This window comes from Carassius auratus, chromosome 34 (genome assembly GCF_003368295.1).
Source record: "Carassius auratus strain Wakin chromosome 34, ASM336829v1, whole genome shotgun sequence".
Classification (NCBI taxonomy): domain Eukaryota; kingdom Metazoa; phylum Chordata; class Actinopteri; order Cypriniformes; family Cyprinidae; genus Carassius; species Carassius auratus.
The window spans coordinates 26611700-26629374 of NC_039276.1; the positions used below are offsets into that span (position 1 = coordinate 26611700).

Sequence of the window (17675 nt, forward strand, 5' to 3'; positions counted from 1 at the left end):
GCCTCATCATCAGCACTACCAACATGGTGAGCATTGCCATCTAGGTCTCTCTCCGCCGATGACCTTTCCAATGAAACAACACATGCAGTCATAGCTGGAATTTCACTGCATCAATGTAATTGTGCTGCCAACCAAGCAATCACTTGTAATGGCACACAAATGACTGAATAACCACAGACTGGCAAGACATTTACTTATTGACATTTAATAATGAAACAATTAAGAGGCAGACTGTTTTCACTATAGGGGAGGTCAGAATGCGCTCCACCATAGCATATAATATACTACAGCAGAAGCGTCTTTCCATGTCATACTCAGCATTTTTTTTCTTTATATATACATATGTATATATATATATATATATATATATATATATATATATATATATATATATATATATATATATATATATATATATATATTTAAGTTCAGATGACACAGCGATTTTTGAACACATGCAATGCATGATTGCAGAATATTGCAAATTTCAAGGCTTTGCAAAAGGGTATGGCCTAATAAAAAAAGATTGAAGCTATGAAGTATAATATGAAAAAGCAGTACACTTTAGAATATATTTAAAAAGTGTCGTTACTGTTACGGTATTAATTATGTTCTGGTTGGGTGGTATTGTTGGAAGTTTTAGACAGTTAGTTGAACTTTAGAGTGCTTCTCTGAGCTGCTTATTACATCTTCATATTTGCAGAATTACTTTTATTGTCTTTTAAATATGGTTTAAGTATTCTTCATAGTCGCTCTTTTGAAATGTGTATGTCAATTTGAATATATCTGTAATTGTATACTTCTAATGAAAGAGTTGCAGTTTAGCACATTTAAAATATTTACTTTAAATTATATCAAAATGTCAATATATTAAATGATGAATAAAAGCACCTTGTGCTTTAGGTTAGTAAACACATCAAATTAAGTATTTAAAGCATTAAAACAGTATTAAAACATAATTCTTTTGAAATGTTTAGCCCACTATAAGACTCTCTTCAAGTACACATAAGTGGCCTTTTATTTCAATATCATTTGCAAGGGGATTATATACATACATATATATATATATATATATATATATATATATATATATATATATATATATATATATATATATATATATATATACATACATAAATATATACATATGATTTAAAATATTTTAAAAAACCTGCTCATAGATTAAAAACCTGCTATTAGTTATGGCAGCTCTAGATCAATCATAGAGCCCTCTATGCGTTTGCAAGATTGTTCTGTATATCATCCTGAATCCTAGCTAATCCAATAGAGAAGGCTGAGATGGTTAGAGCGCCGCTAACTGTCAATCAAGAGCTCTGTTTAAAGAAGCAAATCCGAGGCTCCTCCCCCTCCACAAAACTCATCTGATGAAACACAACACACCGAGAGCCGGGGAATCAAAGACATCGACCACACTGGAGTAACACCACCAATCCCTCAGCACACCTCCAGCTCGCTCTTTTTCAAAGCACGCAAACAACAGCGACTGGAGCGGATCGAGAGGAATATATTACCCTCGCCACAGAACAATGAACGCGGGCTGATTTCTCAGGTAAGCCGTGCTCCCCACTCCGTGATGTTAGGAAGAATTTGTGATTCCAAGAGATCATGAGCCTGAAATCACTGCGGTTAGTAGGTATATTATGGACGTGTTATTAGGATGTTTATTTATTTACATGATTGTTTTAATTAAGCTATATTCAGTCTCGCCGTAATTTACTCCACGTTGTTCTGTCGCCTCTGTGGACACGATGTATCTATCCTAAAGAAAGAGACGAGATCTGTAATGATTTGAGCGTGTGATTTTGCAGCGATGGCTGCACAACACCTGGATGCTTTTGCTTGTAAACCCTTTGCTAGGGTTCAAAACTCAGACAGTGTTGAGTTCAGTGTACTTCAAAACCCTTTTCCTCTGTGTTCACTGGCACTTCGTTTGCAAATGCATGCTGAAGTTCAGTTCAATCCCTCACACAGCAGACCTGAAGTCCAGTCTGATGGTATCTACAGGATATGCAGGACCCGTTTATCTGCCAGGTGAGCAGACTGGGGAGAACATGTGCTGTTTGGGTGGTAGGGGTGGAAGTTTTAAATGAATGGATTTTTCCGTGCTTTTTTTCTTCTTCTTTTTTTTTTTTCTAAATGACTTCCAGATTTCAGATGTTGTTAGGTGCACACATGGATGCTTGTGTTTGTGTGTAGGTGCTTGCTGAAAATGTCCTTTATTGGGATTACCATATTTGGGGCCCTTATTAAAATCTTTAAAGGAGTGTATTTAGAAGGTCTTCTGAAATAGACATAATGTCAGGTGTTTGATGTTTCTTAGTTCAGTAGAAATTGGCTACATGAAGACTTCAAATGCTAAAGCTGCTATATGTGCCTTCTGAAATTTCTTCTAAAATTAGGATTTCTATTAGACTCATATGGTTGGGTTCAGTGATTTCACTTTATTGTCAGTGAATAGGTCCTTTTCGTTGCTATTGAAGTGAAACAACTGAACATAAACATTGGAGCCTGACAAAAATGCTAATTTTAGAAGAACATTTCAGACGGCACTTTGAGGCTTTTACATTTGAAGTCTTCACAGAATTTCTTTGTGAAGAGATCAAATCAATATCAGTCTGTCTGTCTATAGATATATTTATATGTTGATTTAAATAATAGTAATAAAAGCCAAAAATTCCTTGATGAAATTGCTTTTTAAAATTTTATATAAAGTGTGTGCGTTTAAATTATATAATTGTCCCTTTTGTGGATTATTATTTAAAACACAGATATTATGTCTTTATGTTTGTACCAAGAGCTCAGCAGCAAATTCCTTGTTGTTTGCACACACTTACTGAATAAAAGCACATTATGATTCTGTTCTGCACATCATAGGTTGGCGATAAGATGTGCTTATCTTTTGATGATAACTGTTTTTAATAAATTACATCAAGAACAGGAGAATACTATGTAAGGTTTCTGCAAGTAGGTGTCTAATTTTGTGTGTACATCTGCTGAATCTAGACATGGCAAGGACAAGCAGTGTGGCAGACTCAATTCAGATGAAGTCACAAGAACAATGGGACATTTTTGGAGCAGGAAAAAATGCCTATAATGGGAAATGGTGTCTAGAGACTATGGATGCTGGTTTTAAACTAGCTGTAACAGAGCAACAAGACCAGATACAAAGCCTACATTGTGCTCAAAACACAATCACTTTTACACACTGCAGAACTATAAGAGACTAAATGAGGTGATGTATTTAAAATAAATCTATCCGAGGGTTGTCTCCCCTAAAAATATGATTTAAAAAACAGTCATGTGTTGGGTAGAGTTGCATGTTAATATTTAATACGCATGTTGTAAATCACCTGCACGCTTTCACATGGAGCAGCATTTACTACACAGAGCCGCTGTTCACTGCCAAGCTGCGCAAAATATGATCGTGGTTTATGTAGTTAATGTGTGTAAAAGCGTGCAGGGGATGCTGATTACAGAACCGGCTTTAGTGGCAAGATGCGCATTAAATATTGCATGCAATTTATTGTGCAGCCCTAGTATATTGTAGATAACTGCATATAACTTTAGATTAATAATTGTGTAAGTAGTCAAACAACTCAAACGGGGCCCCTAAGCATTGGAAAAGCTTGCCTTTAAACCTCAGACTATTACCAAAAAAAAAAAAAAGTAAGGCTGTCAAGGCTATTTTATTCACTTAAACATTGGATGGAGTGGTTTTCTCTTTAAGAACAGATGATGGCAATTTTCGATGAGTCTGCTATGTTAGCAATAATGACATGACCTATTTTTTTTTTTTTAAACAACAAAACACTCCCAATTGTTACCCAAAACTTTGCCAAACTAACCGTGTTTGGAGGGGTCCCCCGTTAAAAATTGGGTTAAGGGTGCAAAATTACATGTTATTGGGGTTGCTTCGACACACGGCAACAGTGATAAAGTAGCCCAATTCCACGGGGAAAACACTGTGACCGATAGTAATGTCTACAATGGACACGAGCGCTGTCACGGCACAACCACAAGCTTGAAGTTTTCTAATTTGGTATGATCTTTCTAATTTGGCCGTTCCTCTGTATACCTACATATCCTTACAACTACTATTTAAGCTGTATTATTTGTGTCCCCTTTAAAAATCTGTCTTGAGAAATGTTGTTTATTCCACCACCCCCAATGAAATGTACACCCCAGAATACTGTAGTTAAAATCACCAGTGATCTGTTAAAAGTAGTTAACTGTGATGATCCATTTTAAAATACCATTTTCAAAACTACAAAACCACACTTGCATTAACGTTGCTCCTGAGATATCCCGATTCTGGACCGGCTCTCAGAGGAGAGACCGTATGATCTGGATATGAAAACAGTGGCTGGAGATGCTGTAGGATTGCTGTTGGAGTTCATTCTTCAAAAGAAATATGAACCATGCAGGCTGTATCGTCTACCATGTCAGATGACCGTTTCAGACGTGTGGCTGCATCTTGCACTTCCTGATCAATGATCATGTGGGTTTTATGTTGTATAGATTGTAAGTGGAACACTGTTGTCTTTTAATAGTTTTCAGGTCGGAGCTCTTTGCTTCCCTATATGTTCAATATGCATTTGCACCCAGTCATGTTACATGTTATATCATATAGGATTCTACAAAAAGTTTTCTTTTGGTCATTTAATAGATGTAAAGTACCCATTTTAACTGATATTTCCAAAATAATCCACATCCAAATTTTGCAGGTCCAACGAAGACCTATGATGGCTAGCTGTAGTTAACAGTACATTGGTAATATATTGGTGGTGACTGTTTCTTCAATTAGACTGAAACTATATTACATTCCATTGTGTTGTATCATATTTTGGTGACAATTTCTTTAGTTGGACTTAAAATTATTGTATTATATTGACTTATATTATATTGAATTATGTATTAGTGTGTTGAATGAAAACTATGCTTTGACCCCCTCTCCCCCATCCTAAACACCTCTTACTCATCGTTTTCCCCCTCTTTAACCTTTGCTGTTTTCATATGGCCATAGGGGTATTGTTTTGCATGTTGAATGTGACATTGCCACATGGCAGACTTGCATTTAAAAAAATAAATAAATAAATGTTTGAAGCAGTGGAGCAGCCTATGTAGGTGTTTTTCACAATCCAAAAAGGAGAACTGTGGAGCTGCAAGGTAATCCGAAGAGGCAGCAGGGTGAGGAACCTCAGCACAGCTAATTTGCAGATTTAATCAGTCATAACTCATTACATCCCAATGTACACAAAGAATATCAGGCAAATGTAATTACCACACAACAACTGCTGTAACCTTAACCCATCAGACAGTAAAATCACTTAAATGGTACAAGGTCATTTCAGAAGGACAGCGCAAACAGACAGTTTAATGGATGTTATTACACCCTAGCCAAAAACTCAGTTCTTAAGTGTTAAGGTGCCAAAGATTTTTTTTTTTGTCCTTCCATTTAGTGAAATAGCCAGCGTTAACCGCTAGGCTAGGCGGGGCTGAAGCCCCAAGGCCCGAGTAAGGAGGGGGCCTGTGATTGGCTTGAAGGACACCGGTATTGCCGAAGCCCCACCACGCCCCTCAATTTTAGTGCTATTATTTATCAGTAAATTAACTTGATAGATGCCATTTGCTTTTTGGTTTGAAAAAACTCTATATGACTAGTAGCATATTTGCTTATGGGTTGAAAAATGCATTTTTTCACGTCATGTAAGCTTTTCATTTAAACACATTTTGGTAAAAAAACAAAAACAAATTAACTGTTCAGGGACATTTAAGAACTGGGGCAGAATTAATTTTGGCAAATGTGCACGTTAAGATGGTTTCTGATACACGTGGAGCTCACTTGTTCGTACAACGCCTGACTAAATTTTCGCGCCTTGTGCGTTTGAATACACATAGTTATGTGTCAAAATGCCTGTCTCCTCATCAACACAATCATTTTTGTCCTAAATGAACAGTTAAAGCATGCGCACTAATTGGCTATTATGAGATCCTGGCATTATATGATGAGATTTTAAAGAGACATAGTTCAACTAAAAATTTTGGGGGCCTATGGGGGCACAGAAACTGTTTGTTTATCAGTATTGTTCCAAATATATACATCTGCATTCAACAGCAGAAGGAACAACAGAGTGGTCTTGCGCAGTCTGATGCTCACTGATGACAGTTTTATGTTTTTGACTGACTGGGTGTTTTAAAAAGGATAGTTCACCCAAAAATGAAAATTGTCATTTGCTCACCCTTGTGTCTTTCCAAACTCATAAGATGTCTGGGTTTTTTTTTTGGAACACAAATGAAGATTTTTAATATTCTTTCATCATCCCACACAACCAAAACTTTAATGGATCAAAAAGTACAAGACATTATAAAAGAAATCCATATGAATCTGGTCATTTATTGGTTTCATGGACTTTAAATTGAGAAAAGGAAATCTAGGTTCTTTAAAAAATATCTTCATTTGTGTTTCAAAGAGGAATGGAAATCATATATCTTTGGAATGAGACAAGGACAAGAAACTGATGTTTGGAAGAAGGCTGTTAAAATGAAAATGCCTGTGATTTGTTTTTGTGAGCTTCATGGCATTTTATCTTAAAAGAACATTTAAAGTACCGCACATGTTCGTACTGGTGTCTTATATTTTGCCAACAAATTCCTCAAACGCAACTATAGCTTTGTTTTTTGCTTTAGTTTTTTTGTCTCTGAAATATTCAGTGCTTATTCATTATGCATGAAGAAGAAGCAAAAGTCAAAACATTTTTCCCTAGTTGTGTGCAGAGGAAAACACTGAGATTTAATTACAAACCTTCCCTTTACTGCAAAATAAGCTACAGGCATCTAGCTGGGGTAAAAAGATGCACATGAAACAATTCAAAATTATAATACATATTTTAATATTAATATAATGTCTTTTGGTAATTTGTAGGCTTTGTAGGACATGCCTTTTTAAATGGGATTCTGATACCCCTTGTTGTGTATATCCCTTTAGGTGTCTGCTTCAGCTCCCTCTGTATGGTATTGTACTGATTTCACAGCCTGTATTATATAACGTGGCAGCCACATTTATCAACATACGTTTATGTCTTCTGATAAATGGAGTGTCAATGTTTGTCTGGCCTGTTGAGTTTGAGTCTGGCAGCTCAGTTGATGAAAATTGAGTTTTATGCTCCGCAGCTCTGCCATTGTAGTCTTTGTTTATTAAGACTCGTGTTTTAGTTCTCTTTGTTGTCTTGGTCAGGACCAAAAGAGAAATTGCTAAATTTGGTCCTGGCTTGCTTAGCATTAACACTAAAGCTGCATGATTAATCATTAAAAACTTCTGCATTTCTATGATTTGGCAATTAACATTTCGGCGAGAGTAGCGTAACTCGCATCTGATCTCTGGATAGCAGGTTCAATGCCGCCTTGATGTCACATCAGATATTGTGAAAGAAATATGTGCCAGTTGCATAGCAAGCACAGTGCACATGACAGTCGAGAAACGTGAAATTTGAACAGAAAAGAGGCAGAACAGAAGAATGAGTGAGCAGATCATAATCCAATGTGGAGGCTGTGTTTATTGGTCATTTCTGCACCAAACATTAACACCACCAATCTGTTCAATCACCTGAAACATCATCGCATATTACATTGAGACCGTGGCTTATAAACAAAACCTCTCAATCATATACCAGTGGTAAGACCACACAATCATCAATCAAAGCAACACTATGCAATGCAACACCATTCCCATCAAACTCCCACTAGCAGAAAGAAAGAACTGATGCAATTGCATTTCACCTGGCCAAAAATGTGGCTCCAGTGATCAAATATGGATCCAAACCTTGATAAGCACTATTGCATGGCATGCCCTCTCGTAATTATTTTTCACATGCATTACTTGCTATGTACAATACATGTCATGGAACAATCTTGAAGTTCCGCTTCAATGTACAGAATTTCACAGCAACTTAAAAGTTATGGTCCAGCAGAGCAATGGAAGCGTACGTGAGCATCCATGTCATTAATGGGGATTTTTTGAGTTTTCTGTCTCTGAGGACCACACTGTTGAACCATTAGCACACGGATTAAGGGGTGCTCTTATAAATTTGAAACTGGAAAATCGTCTGTGCATAATGATGATAATGGAGCCAACATTGTAAAGGCCACATCCGTAAATGACTCCACACGATTGCAGTGTTTTGGCCACAGACTTCTTCTCACAACAAGTTTTTAACAAAATAAATATGGTCCTGTGTGTTCACTTTAAAAACTGCTGGGTAAAATATGGGTTGTTTTAACTCAGTGGTTGGGTTAAACATTTTACCCAACCATTGGGTCAAAACAACCCAATTGCTGAGTTTGTCCATATTTTACCCAGCAATGGTTTGTATTTAACCAAGCAATGAGTGTTATTGTTTTGAATAAGTTGTTGAAACATTATTACAGCATTACTGCTTTAACAGTCAGAGAACAATGGACTTTAAGCACATGATTCTGAACTTTTGATTCCTTTGTAGTTTGCTTGCGGCTGGTGAGGCATTATGTTTGTATGAGCATGTCTGAACAATTTTAGGAGCTGAGCCATCTAAAATCCCAGAAAGGAAATGACAAGTTCCTGCTGTTCACTCGAGAAAGACTTCTAAGGACTTCTAAGAACTGAAAAAGAATAATTCTATGTTAACAAAGTTTTCTTTCTCTTGGGGTTGTGTGCTATAGTTTTATTAGAATGGGATTGATTCATTGACAACCTTATTCAAGTCTCACACTTGGAATTATGATAAAGGAGTCTCTGTTTGAACTCAACGTCGTGCTGTTTGTGTGGCAGTGAGTCATAGTCTCGCTGGTCTTAATGCAGGACATGTGAGTGGAAATCATTTCCGAGCTTTATGACATCTCCATCTGTTCTTGGAGATTATCTCTATTCTATGCCTTGTATTAATTCATAACACAGTTTAGTCAAATTTATTGATTCTCTAAAGCCAAGCATATTACTTTTGGAATGAGGCCAAAATATCAGTTCTAAGTAAGTGTCATCATAAGTGTCATCATGTGTTTAGCCAAACTTTTTTTTTTTCTTTAAATGAATAAGCTCTTTGCACTACAATCACTATATCTGCACTGTTTGTTTACTTCACTGGTTTGCACCCTATCTGCCATGTGCCTTGTGCTGCTTTACTTATCTTTCCTTTTATATGACCTGTTTGTATAGTTGTACTTTATATTTTTATCTGTGTTTAATGTTCTACTGTAAGTGTTATCTGTATGCACCAAGGGTCTGAGAGTAAAGCAATTTCAATTCTCTGAATGTATGTACTGTACTGTGGAAGAATAGACAATAAAGCAGGCTTGACTACTGTACATTCAGCAGTTTTTCGTGCAACACTTCCAAAATAATAGAAGCCTCAATTAAATTAAAGTTTGTTGTGTTGAGAATAAGAGTGAAAGGCATGATTTAGTGTAATATTCGCAGTGTGAGTGGAAAGTGGGTAAAAAAAAGTGCCGTTATTTTATGTCCATTTAAATATTTTCCTTAACATTATATTCTTGTGCAATGCATCATACAGCATACATTTCTAAAGCTTAAAAGGAACACTCCACTATTTTTGAAAATGGTTTCATTTTCCAACTCCCCTAAAGTTTTACAGTTTTTGAATCCATTCACCCGATCTCCAGGTCTGGCCGTAGCACTTTAGCTGTAGCTTAGCATAGATCATTGAATCTAATTAAACTGTTAGCATCTCAATCATCAATCTTCTGCACAATCTGACTTTGCTGCAGCCTGGAATTGAACTACTGGTTTCGTCTGGTCAGAGGAGAACTGGCCCCCCAACTGAGCCTGGTTTCTCCCAAGGTTTTTTTCTCCATTCTGTCACCGATGGAGTTTCGGTTCCTTGCCGCTGTCGCCTCTGGCTTGCTTAGTTGGGGTCACTTCATCTACAGCGATATCATTGACTTGATTGCAAATTAAAACAGACACTATTTCAACTGAACAGAGATGACATAACTGAATTCAATGATGAACTGCCTTTAACTATCATTTTGCATTATTGAGACACTGTTTTCCAAATGAATGTTGTTCAGTGCTTTGGCGCAATGTATTTTGTTTAAAGCACTATATAAATAAAGGTGATTGATTGATTGATTGAAAAATGACCAAAGGGTTTCTATATTTTTCGTATTTAAAACTTGACTCTTCTGTAGTTACATCATGTACTAAGACTGATGGAAAATGAAAAGTTGTGATTTTCTAAGCTAAAATGACTAGGAACTATACTCTCATTCTGGCGTAATAATCAAGGAACTTTGCTCCCATACCATCATGTGCTGCGTAATATCACCCATGGTACGGCAGAAAAGTTCCTTGATAATTACGCTGGAATGAGAGTATCTTTTTGGCTGGTACTCACCTATTATCGCTCCCGTTTTGATTTCAGCAAATCAGTTCAAGCGAACGCACAAAACCTGATTAATATTCATGAATCCAGCAGCTCATTAATCCTTAGTAATGCTGCTTAGTGAGTTTTATAGTTCTTATTATTGACTAATGACTTATATGCATTCAAACATGGTTATCAAATTTACTTCTAATTACTTAAGTTATATTAAATAATACTTGATTATTATAAAGCTTGAATGACTGATGTTAAAAGCTTACTGATGTGTATTTTAAAAATCTGCAAATAATATTTTACTATCTATCTATCTCTCAAGCAGTCTGGCAAGTAAACTAAAATATTTACTAGCCAATGGCGATTCATTTGCCAAAGTGTCCGTAGAGGGTTGGTGTTGTTATCAATGTTTTTTTTTATTTGTTGATTTTAGTTTTGCTTTATTGAAGTATAGGCTTGTTGTGATAGTCGGTGTTACCGGTGATACACGGTGTTTAACCCACCTACCGGTCATAGCACTTGACCACCGGCACCGTCCCCATCGTGTTGAAGTTTTAACCTATAGCAATAAAGCACTTAATTCAGTTAGTGACTACGTGCCTTCGTAATTTAGCGTGAGCGGAACGAGCGCCGCAGTAAAGCAGCAGGTGTCCGATTTCATTTATCATTTGAGGAGAGTGAGGCGAGCTAAAGGATGGCGGAAGATATGGTTTCAAAGCGAAATGCAAAAGCACCTATTTGGAAATATTTTGGATTCAAACCAAATGCCAACAGGAATGTGTTTGATTTTCGTTCGTTGCATATTCGATGGTTGTGCGTTTTTTTTCTTTTTTTTTTTTTTTGCTGAAAAAGCCAAGGCAGGCACTTTATTTAACGAATAGTGAATTTTATATAATTTATATAATATAGTAATATTTTATATAATTTCTTGTTTGATACTTCCACGATGTGTGCAGTTTATTTTGTTAATAAATGCACTTTAAAGGCGTTTCATAAGTGCTTTTGTTTAGTTTTTGCACGGTGTGTTAAGTTATTATTCATTTTGCAATATGTAATACAAGCGAGTGTCTTATTGTTTTGTGTATTTTTATTAAGAAAAAAATAAATTAACCCATGGTTAATTCAAACAAATGCTACTGAATTGCAGCTAATTAAAGTTAAAGTAAATTGAGACGTGTGCACGTCTGCACGACCGCATTTTCGGCCACCCGAAATCCCCGACACGCAACCCCGGTGACACCGGGATCACCGGTTTTTTCACAAGTCGATTAACCGGTGGAAAAAATCTGTCACCGCAACATCCCTATTGAAGTATTGGCACTTGTAACATCCCTACAAATTGTACTTGTTTTGGTGTAGTTCATATTTCTTGTTTCGGTGGCTGGTTGAGTGTAAAGCCACCATGAAGACGTCGATTACGGTGACCGAGAGATGGATTGCTTGCCCACAGGCCTGTGTGTCGCTGCTTTACACTGCTCTCTGGGGAGCTGTCTAATGGGCTGTCAGGTGTCAGGGCAAGCCACTGCATAACACCAGCCAGACTCTGGCCCAGGGGAGACAGGGGTGTAATTTCAGATGACAGGCAAACGCTGAGGTTCTTGGCAAGTCCTCCAAGCGCCAAGATGGTAAATTTATCTGGGGTGGGCTGTAGACCTCAATGAAATTGAATGAACTTTAATTAGAAGTACACACAGCAAGTGTAATGGAGTCTAAAGGAAAGCTTGTAAACCTCTGAGCTCGATGTGAGCAGGTCACTGTGGTGACAGGTTCAGGTAATTGCTAATTCTGCAGTGTAGAAAATACTATACGCAGATGACTTATCCTGCAGACGTAGCAATTTTGTTATCAAAGACATAATACCTATACTGCTTGTAGACTGTAGTGTGTGTGAAGTATGTTTTTATGACTGTTTACATTCAGGCTCTCATTTCAGCATAGCAATTTAATGACTGATCTTTTGCTTTTTTTAAAATAGTGCTTTATTTTGACCATTTTATACATGCCTTTAATATGCATAAATACATGAATGAGTAAAAGACGAATTTAGGTTTCTGCATTAAATTAAATTTACAAAAGTATTTTTTTTTTAAATACATGGAATGCTCATTAAATGCAAGTAAATCATCTACTTTAACATTACTAATAGTCTTTACTATAGCCACTTGTTCACAAAGTGTTTTGCCTCTGAGAAAATCTGGATTCAAGTATTTGTAAATGTTCTAGTTCTACACCACTCCCTCCAATCCGATTGAAATTTTATTTGGATCGCGCCTAGTCAAATTGATTGAGGTCCTTACATGAAGGCTTTATATTGATTGAGCCATCAGTCCAGTTCGAAACAATTATTTGGGTGCATGCAAACATATATTATTATTCTTATGAACCGTAGTTCTCGCATAGCCGCACAACCACACTACAGTATAGAAGAATCTATTTTTAAAAAATAGGTTGTGATGTTTCTACATTTGCACAGTAGCTTTGCATGTTTTGTGGCCCAGGAGCTATCAGAGCAGTTGGTTTTCAGCTTGCTGCTTCCAAATGCCCTTTCAGAGAGGATGTTTTGTTAAAGCATTTTTTCCCATGTATCTGCTGTGAGTCTTATGTAATTTTTCTTGCACATTAGTCACTTTCATGAAGTGTTATATATTTGATATGGCAACCCTGTTTGATTGAAGCTGATATTTGAAATCCAATAGGCTTTATTTATTGTGCCTGTGCCAACCAACCTGTTGTTAAGATGGGAATGTTGATGGATTTTTCCGATTACAGTAGAAGGAATGTTAGATATTTCACTTAGAAATATCTTGGGGAACTTGTCGTATGTCGGCTGGTTGACAGTCTGTGCTGTGTGAAGACCTTTGATGCTTCCAGGAATCTATTGAGAAGCGATCATCCTGCTGTTAGCAGAGGTAGAACGCTGTCTTTGTGATGCAGAGCTCTCAGTAATTTGTCAAAGATGACTGCTGGGAAGTGCAGTTTGTACTGTACCTCCTGGGAACTTTTCTTCAGCTCTGTGTTTTTGGCAATTATTTCATTTAGCGCTTTTGCTTCTGGAAATACCCATCTTCTCCAGTTCCCAGTTTGTCACACCTAAATATCGTAAACTGAGATGGTGTCATTTACCACTGTGTTAAGGTGTTTTTTTTTTTCTTGTGGTCTGGGTAAATTCATTTGTTTTAAAGCATTTTGTTAAAATGTATTATTTAATTTTTTTTATTATAAAATGTATTTCCGTGAAGCCATAATTATTAAAATGTGTCTGCAGCTGTCTTAACACTGTTGCAGTATACTTTATATACCTTGAAAATGTTTTACAGCACAAGTACATGGTAGGTATTCATTAAGGATGCATTAAATTAATTAAAATCGAGAGAAAAGACACTTCATGTTGTAAAAGCTTTCTTTGTCAAATGCTCTTCTCTTGAATCCTGGAAAAAAGGAAATGGATCACTGTTTTCAAATAAATAAAACAAGCAGCTGTTTTCATGATTTAATAGTAATAAGAAATGTTTCTTGAGCAGCATAGAGCATATTATGATTTCTGAAGCATCTAACTGATGGACTAGTCTGTTGTAGCTGGTGCCATCATCTTTTCCATGGTATGTTTGATCAGCATCATGAAAGAGTCCTAAAACTTTAACAGAGTCCACAGGAAGCTTGGCTCAGTTATCAGACACTGCCTTCGCACGGTGAAGTGATTGCTGAAGGAGAGCTCTCACTGTACTCCATTGTGTAGCATGAATATCACCATTAGCCTGGCACACAGCTGAGACAAAAGAGCACATTCAGCAACAAACTGATTGCACCATGATGCATGAAAAGAGACCAGTATTTTTTTGTTTTTGTTTTTTTGCAAGAAGTCTCTTAACGGACTGTCACACTACACATTTTGTTCCATTGACTTCCTTTCACAATCATGTTAATATGTTTTAAAATAATCAAATAATAATAAAATATATATATTTTTTTTCATTAAGTCTCACCCTCGTGTTGCTAGACTATATTAATTTCTTTTGTGGGAGACAAAATAACACATTTTGAAGAACTTTGGAGTCTAAATGACATTGAACAACATTGGCTTGCACTGCCTGAAAAAAAAGAAAAACACATTTCAAAATATATTTTGTGTCCTGCAGAAGTCAGTCAGTCATACAGGTCTGGAAAGTCATGAGGGTGAGTAAATTTATAATTTTTGGGTGAACTATCCGTTTAGTTATATCAGGTGGCGGCTATAATAAGCCTCCAATCTGCCCTACATGTGGATTCATGTTAGTGTGTATTCATATACACTTCCTGTTTCATGGTAGTGGACTCTTGTGTATTTGTGTGTGGCAATTTGTGTGTGATTGCCAATAGTCATGTATGTGAGAATTGGCTTCAGTTCATCAGAACAGTTGGGAGACTGTCTGCCTCCTCCCAGCTGAATACGAGACGTCATCCTGTGCCCAGGTACACAACATCTTTCTAATCTGCCGCTTTCAGGGTCGGAGTTCATCCGCGTTTCCTGTGGAACAGATGGAGCCTGGTGTGCAGACCTTGTGATTCTTCTCTTCACCTGAACAACCTTTACTTTAGAAACAGTTTTTCTCTCTTATTTGTACTATATAGATTGTATTGTCATACAAGTTGTAACATTTAACACTCTGTAGGTCAGTATTTGGGGTCACAGAAATGATAAATGTCCAGCTATATTGCCAAAACAAGGCTGTATTGGAGACACTGTAGCACTATATATATTTTTCTGAGATCCCAGAAGTCCCAAAGAGGGAGACATTTTTTTTCTTTTTCTCAGCTCTGACATGATCAAAAGATGTTTGCTTTCTTTCCTCTGAGATAGTTGCTGTGCTTGTGCATGACTCTTAGGAGAGCCCTTATGGAGGACTTGGTTTAAAACCAGGCAGGGAGCTTGCCGTGTGTGTGTGTGTGCGTTTGTGTGTGTGTGCGTGCGTTTGTGTGTGTGTGTGAGTGTGTGTGTGTGTGTGTGTGTGTTTGACTGACAGTCTGCAAGATGCCTGGAATGAGGGCCGAAACGGTTGCCTGCAGGGTGAGTGCAATACCTCATGTTGAGCGCCAGCTTGGCGCACACACAGATACTAGCTCTGTTCCAAAACCTAATGGGCTGCCTATATGGTTAGCTACCTTCAAAGGCACCATCTTATTTCTAACTGAAAGATCTGCATCAGGGCTCATCATCTCCAGTCTATAGGCGGCCGGTGTCCTTTGGACTTTCAATCTAACTTTAATTAAATAAAACTGTCTGCAACGTGAAAGTAATTCTGAACACCTGATTACCTTGTTCAGGGGATTCATGCTAGACAGAGCAGGACACTGGAACTCCAGATCTGAATTATTTTCAGTGTGGAGTGAACTTATCAACATTTCACTCAAAATGTTTCTGTATAATAGGTATAACAATGTTTTACCTGTATATCGTGCATCCCTGTGTTTCTGTGTTGCCCAGGTGGGTAAATTTTTTATTTGTTCGTTTGTTTCCAGGAAAATCACAATTCAAAGTTTTATAAAAAATTTTGTCATGTTGGTTTTATTATTTTTGGAAGTTGTCTGAGCAGTGTAGCCAAACGAATTCCCCTATTTTAAAACTAAAGCCTTTCAAGGTAACAAAATTTAAAGGTCCTGTTCTTCGTGATTCCAGGTTTTAAACATTAGTTAATGTATAATGTAGTTGTTAGAGTATAAATAATATCTGTAGAAATTCTAAAGCTCAAAGTTCAATGCCAAGCAAGATATTTTATTTAACAGAATTCGCCTACATCTAATGACCAGTTTTGACTACACCCCTCTAGTTCCTGCAGTAATGACGTCACTAAAAAAGCGGGCGTGGCCTTGTTGCCCTCACACGGAGGATGAGGAAGAGTTGCGTTTGAAGAGTGTGTTTGTCGCCATGTTGTCGAAACGCTGTTATTTTCATCTCTGAGTCCAATCATCTTTGTTTGGGCTTCCCAGGGACGCTGTACTTAGAGATCAATGGTTACAATTTGTTTAACTCTGTGCCCGAAAATTATAATCCACATGTGAAACTATGTGCAGCACATTTAGCTGAGGACAGCTTCGTCAATCTCAATCAGTTTAATGCCGGATTCGCACAAAGATTATTCTTGAAAGATGGAGCAGTTCCCTTTTTGTCTGGAGAAGGCATTGTTTATGGTCCACAACCAGTAAGTAGACTTGTGCCGGTACTCGGTAATGCGATATATTGCGGTGATTAGTATGCACAATATTGTTATCGTGGGCACTTCTAAATACCGTGAATAAATATACATTACAAATTATTCAGAATTTGGAATGCATTTTAAGAATAGTATTCCCATCAGTTGCTTAAAATGCACAACACCACTGTGTGCTGCTTGAAAGAGCGCATGCGCTCTGATGTGAACAAGCACGCATGAGAAGCACATTGTTAGTTCATGGTAATTCACAGTGCATTAACTAATGTTAACAAGCACAACTTTTGATTTAAATAATACATTAGTAAATGTTGAAATTAACATGAACTAAGACTTATAAATGCTGTAGAAGGATCTTTCTTGCTTAGTTCATGTTAACGAAAGTAGTTAACTAACATTAACTAATGAAACCTTATTCTAAAGTGTTACCAAATAATCTTAAATAACCATTCAGATTAGTGTTTTCCCTATGGTGTTTACTACAGAACCAACTACTGAAATATTTAGACTTAATAGGTTATTTATCTTCAAACATTCATTTTTTATTTTATCTGGACTACAAATGCCCTAGATGTGTTTTGGTCTTTTATTGTTCATTGACACTTTACATTATGGCTTCATTGATTAACATAGACTGCCAATGAAAAAAATATTCTGAACATTCATTCATATTAGGTATTCCAATATTTAATAACACATTGTTAAAATTGAAAGTTGCAACTGTGTTATTTAATGAGCTAACATGAAGTAAGACTTGTATTTTTTTAACAAAGATTAATAACTTCTATAGTAAATGTAGCTATTGCACATTGTTTAGCTGTGCATTTATTGAATGGGCACTATGCGATGTCCGTATTGTTTACACTGTATTACACTGTATTTCATGTAAAACAATTTTCTATTTTTTATAAATAAACTTGCCTTGCCTTGAATGCATTAACTAAGGTTAACTAATGAGGTCTTACTGTAAAGTGATAACTATTGGTTTTATAGTTCTTTTGCACTTTAATGTGTAAAACATTTAACTTTGATATATTTTTCTGTATTGCTTTGTTTTAAATGAAAAAGATTTTTAATTTTTAAAAGAAAAAAAGTTATTTAA

At 36.5% G+C, this 17675-nt stretch overlaps 1 protein-coding gene across 2 annotated transcripts in view; it reads left to right on the forward strand.

Moving 5' to 3' along the window:
* Positions 1-1339: 1339 nt before the first annotated feature.
* The window catches only part of LOC113053649 (beta-galactoside alpha-2,6-sialyltransferase 2-like), a 50424-nt gene continuing 34088 nt past the window's right edge, over positions 1340-17675 (forward strand). For both annotated transcript variants that reach the window (XM_026218824.1, XM_026218823.1), the window contains exon 1: positions 1340-1570. The gene's annotated coding sequence lies outside the window, so the exon portion shown is untranslated. The remainder of the gene's footprint in view (positions 1571-17675) is intronic.